We start from the raw sequence: 12,736 nt of genomic DNA on the forward strand, positions 1-12,736 counted from the left end.
CCCGTGCTTCCCGAGCACGTCCACATCACAGAAGAGACGTACAGTGTTGGTGACACAGGATGTCACCTGTGATAGAAATCCCAAGGTGTAAAGGAGTGTCGACAGCAGTTCACACGTGCATGTTCCACAGTGAGCAGCAAGAGGCATGACGGGGAGAAATCACGGCCTCGTGAACTGCGACAGGTACTCTGACCCTGGGCCCCAGGGCTTCTCAGCGAAGACCCCGGTCCGTGGTTGCTGGGAGGTCAGGCATGGAGACAACACGGGGGTTCAGTGCGTTGTGAAGTACCAGGTGGGAGCAGTGCACCTGCAGATGGCTTAATCCTGCCTCCAAAGTGTGGGCAGAAGAAGAGGTATCTCTGACCACCACCATCGGTCCCTCAAGGCTCTCTCAGGGTTCGTTTGTCCACCAGGGTACTGAGGAAGCGGGGAGTGGGACGTCCGGCGTGGGCAGCTTCCCAGCCCGGGGACACCAAGCTGACTCCTGAGGAACCAATGGGAACGGGGCAGGCACGGAAGGAAGGAGCAGGCATCCCAGACAGAAGGATCCTTGAGGGGGGGGGAGAATGGGGCCAGAGAGGCCGGTGGGTGTCCATGGGACCCCCCAGGATTCAGAGGACGACACAGCACGCCTGGGTGCCCACCCCAAAACAGGAACAGCGAGGAAGAAAGGGGGAACTGGCACCACGTTTCTATACAGAAACCCCCATGTGGTTTAAACTTGACAAGTTTCTCATAACTTATAATCTTCAGCTGCTGGCTCGGCTGGGAACTGTTTTACACTCTACTAATAGTTACATTTTTTTAATTGCCAGGACTGTGCAGAGATCTTTTTGTTATCGTAGTTATTAATAACCAGTGTACTTACATACACAATACCTCTCTTCCAAAGAGCCCAAAAAACCACAGAATCCCAAATCACAAGGGATGCGGGTGGAATGAATAACTCTAAAATTTCAAAGCTAAATGAAAACAAAAGTTTAATCCTCGCCCCCCAAATCCCAAAGTTAAGTAAAACAGAAAATCCACCCTCACATCCAACTTCTAGTCTCTGTAGGGCAACATTTTAAATATTTAAATGGTGTCCCTTCCCTGTTCCAAACCCACTGCACTCAGAGCTAAACCCTAACTCCTCGCCTTTGGTGCAAGTCCCATCGTGATCCGGTACCTGCCTGCTCCCTTCCAATCTCCCTCCCCGGCTGGCCCGTTCTGCTCCAGCCACGATGCTCCGCCCACGGTTTCTCAAACACACTAAGCTTGTTCCTGCCTCTGAGCCTTTGCACATGCTGTTCCCTCTCCCTGGAATGCTGTTCCCTGAGACAAGTGCAGGGCCAGCTCCCGACACCGCCTGGCCCTCTGCCCACAGGCCCTTGGAGGAACCTCCCTGCCCACCCTCTCAGCCAGCTCCACCTCCACCACCTCTGCTACTTTCTATTCTCTTTGAATATTTCTTCAAAACGTAATTCATTACCTGAATTTATTTTACCCATGTACAGTTTGCTTCTCCTTCTAGAAGGTAAACTCCACCTGCGTATCTCACACACAATAGGTATTCCCTAACTTTTGTTGAAATTGACAGAGACACATGCTGGGATCTTTACAAATGAAATAGTAAAGCAATGACTTTATAAAATGATACTAAATAAGATCTTTACAATAATGTACCGTTCATTGTTAGCAATGTCACTCACGAAGCCATGTACACTGACATCTCTTAGATTATACAGGAAAGAAAAAAGACTACTCAGAGGATTAAACCACAAATGTTTCTTGAGCTGAAGGCAAAACTAATTCCTCAGTGATTCTTAGAAAGTCAATTCTCCTACCACAGTCAGCTTGTACAGTCACTCGGTCGGAGGACCTTCCCACCTGGAGCCTCCTGGGCAGCCTCCCGAGAGCCCAGAACCACGTTTTACTTTCTTTTGTTGATCAACAATGGGTCCTCTCTGAATCAGAGGAAGCAACTGTTAGGAGACAAAAGGTCCGGTCAGTTACACCACACTTCCACTTCTCCAGTATTAACCACTGCTCTATCACTGCGTTAGCACTTATATTTACAGTTGAATTTGAAAACAATTGGCCAAGACAAGTCCCTGTAGTAAGTGGCCTCAAGCACAAGCCCAGAACCTAGTCTGACACTACATTTATGTGTCAGACAAAATCCTGCTTATCCCTGAGAAATGGAAGAGGTCAAAGACTTGAAGAGATTGGAAACAAACTATATCTACGATTCCCTTTGGCTTTGGGACTTTCTTTAAATCCTGAGCAATCCTTTAAGAAATACACATTTCCCAAAGTAATGAAATGCAGAAAAGTATCTCCTCAAAAAATCTGGAATGCCAGGAAGAGAATACAAGGCAAACTTCACCAGTGACCGCCAAGACTAGCACTGTTTTTCTTTTGGCTGTAGATTCTTGAAACAAGAGACTTTCCCAAGTGGAAGACTCCATCAAGTTCAAAAATAAATGAATAAGTAAATAAGAGCGAGCGAACAAACACATGGTCACACTGGAGAACCAAGAACCCAGAGTCTGTGGGTGTCTGGCCCAAATCGTCTAATGCCAGCACTTCCAAAGCCTGCCCAGCCTGGACCCTTAGACCATGGGATCTACAGGGGAAATGGCTCCGTACAGATGACACTGGTTCCCTGCTCGGCTGCTGAGGGGAGACCCTAATAGCCCCCACCCCCTACTCACTGCCTGTGTCCTTCACAGAACCAAACTCGCTCTCTTCCCAACGTCTATCGTGGGAAAAACAACTAATTTTTCCATTTTGGAGAAAATGAATTTTGGAGAAAAATGCTATTGCAGCTGGAGAAACATTCTTGGATATCATGAATAAGGTACTTTGATTTTCTAAGGAATTGTAAATTTGATGCTGGGGTGTATGAAAGTATGAATAAGCAGATTTGAGGAAATATTATGGAGCCATGGTAACAGAAACCACGGAAGAAACTCCCGTTGCACAAAATTGTTTAAAAATAAACCGGATACTAAAATACCAGCAAAAAGCTACAATGACTCACACTGTTCTCCTCAAATACTTATGAGAACAGCCAGTTCTTTGACAGTCTTCCAGGCTTTTTCCCCATCGGAGAAACGTGAGACAAAGAAAGTAAAAAGAAGCAAAGGAAGCTCTGAAAATTTCTCTAATTTTACCAGCAACTTGATATGAATAAGACCTTATATGTTTTCGAGTTTGATGGGAGTATGAACATTCATGCGACAACTGTTTTGAGACGCTTCATAAGAGCCAAACTGAATTCAAAAAGCATCAGTGAGGCCCACTGAGCTGCTAAATGCTGGTAAATGTGGTCAAGAACCACAGCACAACTTCTATCACTAATGTACAAACTTTTAAGGCATTTTCTGTGTGTGTGGCCACCTTTTCCCTTTCTGCACGTGGGTGTACGTCCCACCTGCCTCCGCTGGCCCCTGCATGTCCTCTATACTTACACACCTTTTCATGTGGCAGCTGCACGGAGAAGACCCTTCTGGGCCCATACGTGGAATAAAGCCATAGGTCTCAGGCCTGGGGCCTCACTCTGGCCGGTCCTCCCTGCCCAGCTGGCCTCGGCCTCCTGCCAGGCCCTGAACACCATATGTGTGGTGCACTGCGGCCTGAGAGCCCTTCCTCGCCAACTCCTACCATCCCGCAAGGCCCAGGGACGTGTCACCTCCTCTGCAGAACCCCCCACCATGCCAGGCCCGCTGCCCACCACTGTCCCCTGAGAGCTCCTCTATCGGGCCATCACTTGGCAGCGTCCCTATTTCCCCAAAGAGGCTGTGAGGGCCGGAGGGACCCTCGCGCCGATCACAGGACCTGCAGCTGCTCAGTGACAGTTGCTGAAGGAAGAATTGGAGCCAGGGCTGGATTTCTCAGGTGACCTCCGAGTGCCGGGTGCCCTCCTTAGTCCGGGACGTGCGTCCTCCCTGTTCCCCTTCCCCTTCCCCTGCCCTACTCACCGTATCTCTTCTCTCCTTTTCCCAAGAAAATAATTCTTCTCCTGTGCAAACGGCCCAGGGACCTGTTCTGGACACTCTACATACTCACCTACAATTCCGTCTGGAGTCAGAGCATCCGAAACATTGTTTGCTAAAAAGCTCTGCTGCCAGTTGAAGAGTTTCAAGAAAGTAATTGTACTTAGGCGACCTCTTAAAATTTACTTTGTGAGGGCTAGTTTTGGAACATAAATTATTAATCTTTTGCAACATAAATTATTCAAGTCCCATAGTCACTGAGATTTCAGTTTGGTTTGTTACCAAGAGCCCAGAAGAATCACCCAAACACAACACACAGTGAGGCCGAGCACGGGAAAGCATTGTCTGCAGACAAAGGTCAACCCGAGGAAATGCTCGGGGAAGGATAACACAGGTGACCGACCAGGAGCACCTTCCAACCACCCACGTGCGGGAAGGTGTGCTGTAGACCACGCCCCCACACACACCTGCGCAGAGTAAGACCAAATCATCTTGCTAATCTGGATTCGCGCTGACAACCCTAAGAACCAATGCCATTTCAAGGGAGAATGTAACACGCGTTAGAAACCAGCCAGGCAGTCACTTCAGGTAAGTTTGGGAAAGGTTTCTGAAACCACTCACTTTCTACCTGCAGTAGGGGTTTCATTTCTAAATTAGAAACTAATTGAATTTGTTTCTAATTCATAATTGTATATAATTAGTGAATACTCAGCAGTGAATTCCTAAGGCCTAAGAATAAAAAGGTAGATGGTGGGGCAGACGGGTGGCTTAGTTGGTTAGAGCACGAGCTCTGGGGCTACCAGTTCGATTCCCACATGGGCCAGCGAGCTGCGCCCTCAGCAACTAGAATGAAGTCAATGAGCTGCCACTGAGCTCCCGGATGGCTCAGTTGGTTGGCACGCCGACTCTCAACCACAAGGTTGCCGGTTCGACTCCCGCAAGGGATGGTGGGCTGCGCCCGCTGCAACTAGCAACGGCAACTGGACCTGGAGCTGAGCTGCGCCCTCCACAGCTAAGACTGAAAGGACAACAACTTGAAGCCGAACGGCACCCTCCACAACTAAGATTGAAAGGACAACAACTTGACTTGGAAAAAAGTCCTGGAAGTACACACTGTTCCCCAGTAAAGTCCTGTTCTCCTTCCCCAATAAAATCTTTAAAAAAAAAGAAAAGGAAGATGGTTCTGGAGATCCCCCAGAAAGGTGTGTCAGTTTATTTCATTCTTAAAATTGGCCTGAAGATGAAAGAGCCCCAGATGGAGAAAGCGCTCGATGAAGCCTGCACGGCTGGAACATGCCAGGCGGTGTTGGCAGGCCTGGCCTCTCCTTTCCAAAGATCTCACGGGAGATGAACTCAGACCTGAGCTGGCCACTCTCTCACACAGCAGCCTTCACAAGCAGTCAGGGAAGTCCTTTCTCTCCGAAGGGCTCGCTCCATGAGTCCTATGTGTCGGGGAACACACCGAGCAGAGGGGGCACAGACACAGCCCCGAACAGGCCCCCTGGCGATTACCCCGTGTCCTTTAGCACAGATGACACCCGCCATGTGCCATGCTCACCTGGAATTGAATCTATGGGTAGCCCCAAAGCGGTGCTCAGGAAATGAGACAGGAGCACAAGGCAAAGGACAGGGAGAAAGGGACTCTCTGAGCTGGATCCTGAAGGTTGGAGAAAGTGACAGATTTTCTATGGGAGAAATTAGCATTAAAAACATACTAGATTTGGACAGATGTAGTAACCCTTAAAATGAATACGTTTTGCCCCCCATGTCTTTTATGCCCTAATAGCTCAAAGAAAACAAGTCATGGCCGGGCCCCCCTTGGTCATCTGCAGATGGCCTTTCCTGTTCTGGGCAATAATGGTCTCAGGTTACAGAGAGTCCACAACAAAAGGAAGGATGACCCCCGAGTCACCTGGTCAGCCCAGCCCAGCCGCTGGTAGTTCACCCACACGTTTAGAGGAGGAGCTAGAGCAAATGGCATGTAGCCACGTCTCCAAACACACTTTCCTTACGTAATGGAAACATGTCAGCGGGCAGGTCCGTGCCCGGGACCGATTTGTACAGTGATACTTTTTTAGACCTCTGCTTGGCAAGCACCCTGGGAACGCGGGGCTCCAGCTGAAGGGCTCCCGAAGCTAAATATTGAGTTGATGCTCCACAGGTTTAAAAATAGAAAAAGTCACTTTAAAAAAGGACAAAAACGACACATTTCCCATCTGATATTCATGTGAGAATACAAATAACAGTGCGAGAAAATGTATAGGAAGAACTCCAAGATTTGAAGGAAAAATGACAGAGCAGGCCCAGCTGAGCCAGAAACAAGTGGCCAAACTCCAGCTACTCCCCTGCTGGCGGTCCCTCCGGGGGGCCAAGCCCAGGGTGGGGATGGGACACCGCCCACAGGGCAGGATTTTTATGAGAAATACGACCACTTCTGCTTCCAAGCCTGGGGTGGGACTGGAACGCACAGGGGACCTGGATTCTGGAGACCGGCCGCGCTTGCCCCCAGCCAGGTTTCCTTGCCGCTAAGACGTTCTGGGCGTCGTGGGTCACACCGGATCGCGGCCTGCGGTGAGTCCCTCTAGACATTCACTTCTCACTAACTCACCTTGAACGCTGACCGCGGGCCACGCGTGGGGGACCACCGGGGGCAGGGGGAGCCCGACTGCTGGAACTTGCATCCCAGTGGGTTTGCGTCCACCAGGCTGTCCACCAGGCCTCCCACCGGGCTGCTGAATGGGGACGGCCCACGGAGCCCCAGGCAGGGACGGGATTTCTGAGGGTGGAGTTTTCCCCTGGCCCACCCCCTGCTGCAGGGAAGGGGTGGCGGTGAGGCCCAAGTAGGATGACGCTTTGACCAGCCTAACAAATGTTACGCTTACTATCAGGACACAGTCAGCCATTAAAGAATAAAAATCAAAACAAAATGGAAAGAAAGACTGTTGGTGTAAAAAGTCAAATTCCTTCTTAACTACTCGGTAATTAGGACGGCATTTTACTCCAAAAATAGGTTTTTGTATTCTATGCAATGAAAGGAAAGAAACACATTGCAGACCAAGCTGGTGGACTGTGAGCAGCTCAAGGGCCAGCCCATAGCACGGTCGTCTGGGCAGCTGCGCACAGCAGGGCCTCACCGTGTGTTTAGACTGAGTAATACGGGCTACTGGTGACCACAGCAAAGTTGTCACACAGAGCGAGGGCCTGCAGAGCTTCGGGAGCTTTCCACACTCGAATGTCCACTCCTTCTCTTACAGATGTGGGAGGGGAGGAGAGAAGCCCAGTCACCACGGCAGGCAAGTTAGGTAGGAAGCGCTGGAGCCACCAGGTGAGCCCCGCTGGGGACAGAGACTCAGTAGCATGGCCTGGAGCCGGGGCACCTGGCCGCCCCTGGCCTTCCTGCTTCCCTCCCTTCCAGCTGGCAGCCCCGCCCCCTGTGCCGCCTCCAGCAGCCCATTCTGTCAGCTGTCTTTCACTATCTCGACAGCATCTTTGAAGTACAAAAGTTTTAATTTTTATAAAGTCCAAGTTACCTATTTTTGGTTGTTGTTCTTTTGTTTTAGTGTCATAGCTAAGAAACCATTGCCTAATCCAAGGTGGTGAAGATTTATGCCTGTTTTCCTCTAAGAGCTTTATAGAGCTAGCTCTTATATTTAGGTCTCTGGCTCACTGAGAGCTAAGTTTTACGTACATGTGGTGTGAAGCAGAGGTCCAATCCATTCTTTTACAGGTAGGTAGCTGTGCAGTGGTCCCAGCACCAATTGTCTAAAAGACTATTCTTTCTGCCATTGAATCAGCCTGGCACTCTTGTCCAAAATCAATCGACCGTAATGTGAGGGGTGAGTCCTGCTCCCCTGCCTGGAGCCCACGGATCTATGCCAATAGCACACGGTCCTGAATGCTTGCAGACCTGTAGACGTTTTTGAAATTGGGAGGTGTGAGTGCTCCAATTTTGTTCTGCGTTTTCAAAATTCTTTTGACTATTCTGAGTGCCTTGCATTTCCATAAGAGTTTTAGAATCAGCTTATTGATTTCTACAGAAAGAAGGCAGCAGGATGTTGATAGCAGTTACAACAATTCTGTCCATCAGTTTGGGGAGGACCGCCGTCTTAGCGATGTTCAGTCTTCCAATCCATGGCTGTGGAATATCTTTCCATTCATCGAGACACCTTTATTTTCTTTCAACCATGTTTTATAGTTTTCCGCGTACAAGCCTAGTACTTCTTTTGTTAAGTTTATTCCTAAATATTTTATTCTTTTTCATGCTATTATAAATGGAATTGTTTTAATTTTATTTTGGGATTATTCATTGCTAACTAACAGAAATACCATTTATTTTTTCTTCAAGCTTCGTATTGAAAAGTGACTTCCCACGTACATCGCTCACCCGTCATCTTTCTTACAGTTTCCATTATTAATCCTCAATTTCTGAAACGCATTCCAAACCTTTCTCGTAAGAGTCACATTTATAATGTACTTTTTTTGAACCGACAGGAAGCATACCCACATTAAATGCTTTTCTACATTTCTCTCCTTAATCAGTGTTTTGTTTTTGATTAATGTAAGTTGCCCGCACTGTTGGTCTGGGATGTTCCGGCCTCCCCAGACCTTTTCACATCTTCTTTATCCAACCATCCATCGAAGGACACTCAGGTTATTTCCATGTCTTGGCCACTATGAATAATGCTGGAAGGCTCTGGACTAAGAACTCTACCTCTATCATCCACGGCTCCTCTTGCTCCAACTGGGAGACACATTTGGTTTGGTCGTGACACCCCACTGAGACGAGGCTGCTGTCGTTCGCCAGCATCACGTCCCAACAGAAGCGCTTCTGAGCTGAGTCCAGCTCCTGACACCCACCTGTGTGAAGCCGACTGACACCCTTGAATGATACTCGCCCCTGTGATTTGTTCATTTCCTGTGGCCCCTGGAAACCTGATAAGAACTGTACAGGTCCAGCCGCCCGCCCTCGTGGGGTTGCACTGGCCCCTGAAGGGCACACGGACGCGGCTGCCCCAGGGAATACCCACGCGAGGCTGCAGCCTGGGCAAAGACAACTTCCAGCTATGGGCAGAATGACCCTCATGTTTACATACTGATCTTGTGTCCTGCAACCTTGCCGAACCTGTGTATTAGTTCTAGTAGTTTTTTTAGCAGATTCCTTAGGATTTTTCATACACAAGATAACATCATCTGCGAACAGAGATAGCTTTACTTCTTCCTTTCCGATCTGTATGCCTTTTCTTTCTTTTTCTTGCCTTACTGTGCTGCCTAGAACCTCCAGTGAAATGTGAATAGAAGCAGTGACAGCGGCATCCCTGCCCTTTCAGTCCGTCACCGCCCAGCCCTGGGAGTTCTCATTCATGCCCATTATCGGGTCCAGGAAGTTCCTGTTTGCTGAGTGTTTGTATCATGAAGGGGTGTTCACTGCTGAGCTTGGGGTTTTAATGTTACGGAACAGGTATCACCAAGGGCCAAAGTTAACTTAGATTAAAACCACGTGACATTAAATTATATACTTGGATGAGTTTGCAGTGTCATACGGAGTCAAATAAAAATCTATTTTAAGCAACTCAAAGAAAATAGCTTGTTCTCTGGCTTTGAGAGGAAGATAAATTGTGGTATTAACGAAACAAAAGATAGCAGAGAAAAAGATGGATGCACCCAAATCTTATGTTAATTATTTAAACCTTTGCATGATAAAATATCACACGGAAAGCAAAGAAAGAAAAATGGATTCGGCACAAATGACAAAAATCTTATTACCTAAACTATATTAAGGACCGACAGGAAGCCTGAGGATCCAATTCCACTGCACAAAGGAGTTGTCGTAGATGAGCTGACAGGAGAGAAGATGGGGGCACAGGCAGGAGTGCTCCCCAAAGTTCCACCGGCTAAGCCAGTCCACGTAACTGTGAGAAGGTCCCCGGCCTCTCCTTTCCGCCTGTCACCCACTGGGAGCATCACCCTGTGGCTACAGGACAGCAAAGTCTCCTCCATCAGCCTGGCCCCAGAATGACCGCACCCCACGAGCAACATACCCAGTGAGCAAGAAAAACACTTTTATGTTTTAGCCTGAGATTTGGGGTTCGCTTGTTACTGCAGCATAAGCCAGCCAAGTCTAACAACAAACTACTGTGGGGGCGGGGGCGGGGGGAAGCATAACTCCTTTTAAAAAGGAAATAACTTGTAAAAATAAGAAAAATTAAAATGACAATGCCAGTTTGGGTGGGGCTACTGGAAAGTAGGAATGTACTCTTACATTGTCAGTAGGCTTCATGGAAAAATCTGGAAACACAGAACAAGGCAGATAACAGTTACCAACCTCTGACCCTGCTGTCCCACTCTGGGGAATACGCCTCAAGCAAATAATTCCCCAAAGAAAAAGAGCTTGAACGAAATGTTCATCTGAGTCATATTTATAACAGCAGAGACTGGAGACAAGTCAAATGCTCAAAAATGGAGAAATAACGGTGAATTGACGGAGGGGTCACCACACAGCCACTATAAAGGACAAGTAGGTGACTTGTTTTATATTCAAAATTGGGTATAAGCCAGAAAAAAAGCAGAGCAAAGCAGCGCGCAGACATTCATTACACAGGAACTTGAAAAGCAGGGACTGTGTGTTTTCACCTTTGCGGCCCACAGCTTAGTACCAGGCAGACGCTCAAATATTTGCTAAGTGACTGAATGTCTGAATGAACAAATGACCAAGTGGGGGGCGGTGACGAGGGATGGAGGAGACTGTGGTGACGGAGTTCAGTGATCCTTAGGCTCATTTCTGTAAAATGACTTCAGTGTAATCTTCAGACGCGTATGTTTGAATTAAGGAAAGGGAACTAGCACTCTTCCTTCACATAACAAAGCTGCATCGTGTTTCAAGGGGCTGGGTCCTGACTTGACACAAAGAAAACTCACTGCAATCTGAGCTCTCCAACATGAGGAGGGAGTTCTAGCAAGTGGGATCCCTGAAGTTCAAGGAGAGGCTGGCAGGCCACCTGCTGGTGTCAGGCAGAGGAAGCAGCGGGATCAGGCCCCTACGCGGTCATGCCAACGCGGTCATGCCAACGCGGTCATGCCAACGCGGTCATGCCAACGCGGTCATGCCAACGCGCTGGAAGACTGGTGGAAACACTAAAGGTTTCCCATTCAGACGCCGGACAATTTCTCAGACCTCCCCACTGTTTATGTCCAATTGACTCGGAGGTGTACACATAGAACCTCCTTCCATAGCTATAAAAACCCATGTCTTCCTTTGGACTAACAGTCACATTCATGAAGAACGTTCACCAGAATTTCAAAGAGCAGTAAGACTGACTTGTCCTTCATCAGACAAACCCTCCTCATCTCTCGGCCCTGCTGCCTTAAACCCCACCACAGACCCTCTTTCCTTTGTCCTGGGCTGGTTGGCACCCCTGTCTCCATCCCTCTTCCCCTCAGGGCACCCCCGCCTTGAGTCTAACTCTCCCTTCACACCTGCCTGGTGAAAACACGGCCTCTCCAGGCACACGGCGTCCCCCACAAAGGCCAGCTGGGTGCTGGAGGAAACTCACCCCATCCTCACCGCCATCGGGCTCCCCGCAGGGACGTCCTGCACACCTTCTCCGTGGCCGCCTCGCTTCCTCTCTCTCTCAGCAGGTGACAGGTCCCACCTCACAGAACACGGAGAAGTGGGCAGTCAGAAGCCCCTCCACTTCTTGCCGTCACTCGAAAGCACCTGCACCCACAGGCTGGCCTCTCCACACACGCTCCTGTCTAAGGCTGTGACCCCTTATCCCACTTCCTCTCACACAACAGGACCTCACTGCACCCACCATTCCCTTCCTCTGGGTCTTTGACCCTCTGCAGCCCTCACTCACTCAGTGTGAAACCGCATGGCGGCCTGAGGCCTTCCCGCTGCCCCCCTACAGCCCCCCCGGCGTCACAACACTGCCTCTCCTGCTTTTCCTCCTCCTCCTCTGCCCAGGCCTTGGGTGTTGGGGCTCCTCGGGGTCCTGTCCCAGGCCCTACTCTCCCGCTGCGCACTCTACCTAAGCAAGTCCTTCTGTTCCCACACATCACACCCCCTTCAGTCTCACACCCCCGAGCGGCATCTCAGGCCCAGCCCTCTCCTAGGAGCTCCAGGCGCACACAGCTGACTGCCTCCTGGACGCCTGCACAGCCACCCCTGGTCCCTGCAAACCATTTCCTACCTGCCCTCAGCCCACTCCCACCCTCGGGTTTTCTACATCAGAAAAGGCTCCCACTGTTCACCCAGCTGCTCAAGCCGGAAACTCCCCTTCTTCCCACACCCAAGCGCCACAGTGAATCAGTTTCCACAATCTGACACCAGCTCTTCACATTCTCCTGAGCCCCCTACTTCGCCCACCCTCACGACAGCGGCTGTCTCTGTTAAGGCCACCACTGTCTTGCCCAGATCACTACTGGCCTAACTGGTCCCCAGACACCAGTCTGGTCCCCCTTCCTTTCGTTCTCCATGAGGCACCACAGGGCTCAGTGTGTCTTTCAGATCAGGTTGTGCTTCGACTTGCAATCCCGCCACGGTTTCTCCCGGTGGCCAGCAGGGCCTCCCTGTTCTACCCACTGCGCCCCCAGCGTCACCTCTCACAACACGTTCCCGGTCACACTCTACCACTCTGGCCACAATTAGCCTGCAGTGAGCTCTGCACACGTACACGCCCCTCTCGCCCCTGTGCTTTCACACATGCTTTCGCCTCTGAACACACATAGGTGAGCAAGACGAGGAAGAATAATTTCCT

General features: G+C 49.7%; 1 protein-coding gene across 9 annotated transcripts in view; it reads right to left on the reverse strand.

The window, feature by feature from the left end:
* Positions 1-12,736, reverse strand: part of PACSIN2 (protein kinase C and casein kinase substrate in neurons 2) — a 111,517-nt gene that overhangs the window by 43,086 nt on the left and 55,695 nt on the right. Inside the window, exon 1 of one of the 9 annotated variants that reach the window (XM_074326493.1) lies at positions 11,531-11,552. The exons of 7 other annotated variants lie outside the window; for them this stretch is intronic. The gene's annotated coding sequence lies outside the window, so the exon portion shown is untranslated. Of the gene's footprint in view, positions 1-6,588; positions 6,714-11,530; positions 11,553-12,736 lie in introns of those variants that run through there. One more of the 9 variants, XM_074326495.1, reaches the window with a different exon arrangement.

This window comes from Rhinolophus sinicus, linkage group LG02 (genome assembly GCF_036562045.2).
Source record: "Rhinolophus sinicus isolate RSC01 linkage group LG02, ASM3656204v1, whole genome shotgun sequence".
NCBI classification, from domain to species: domain Eukaryota; kingdom Metazoa; phylum Chordata; class Mammalia; order Chiroptera; family Rhinolophidae; genus Rhinolophus; species Rhinolophus sinicus.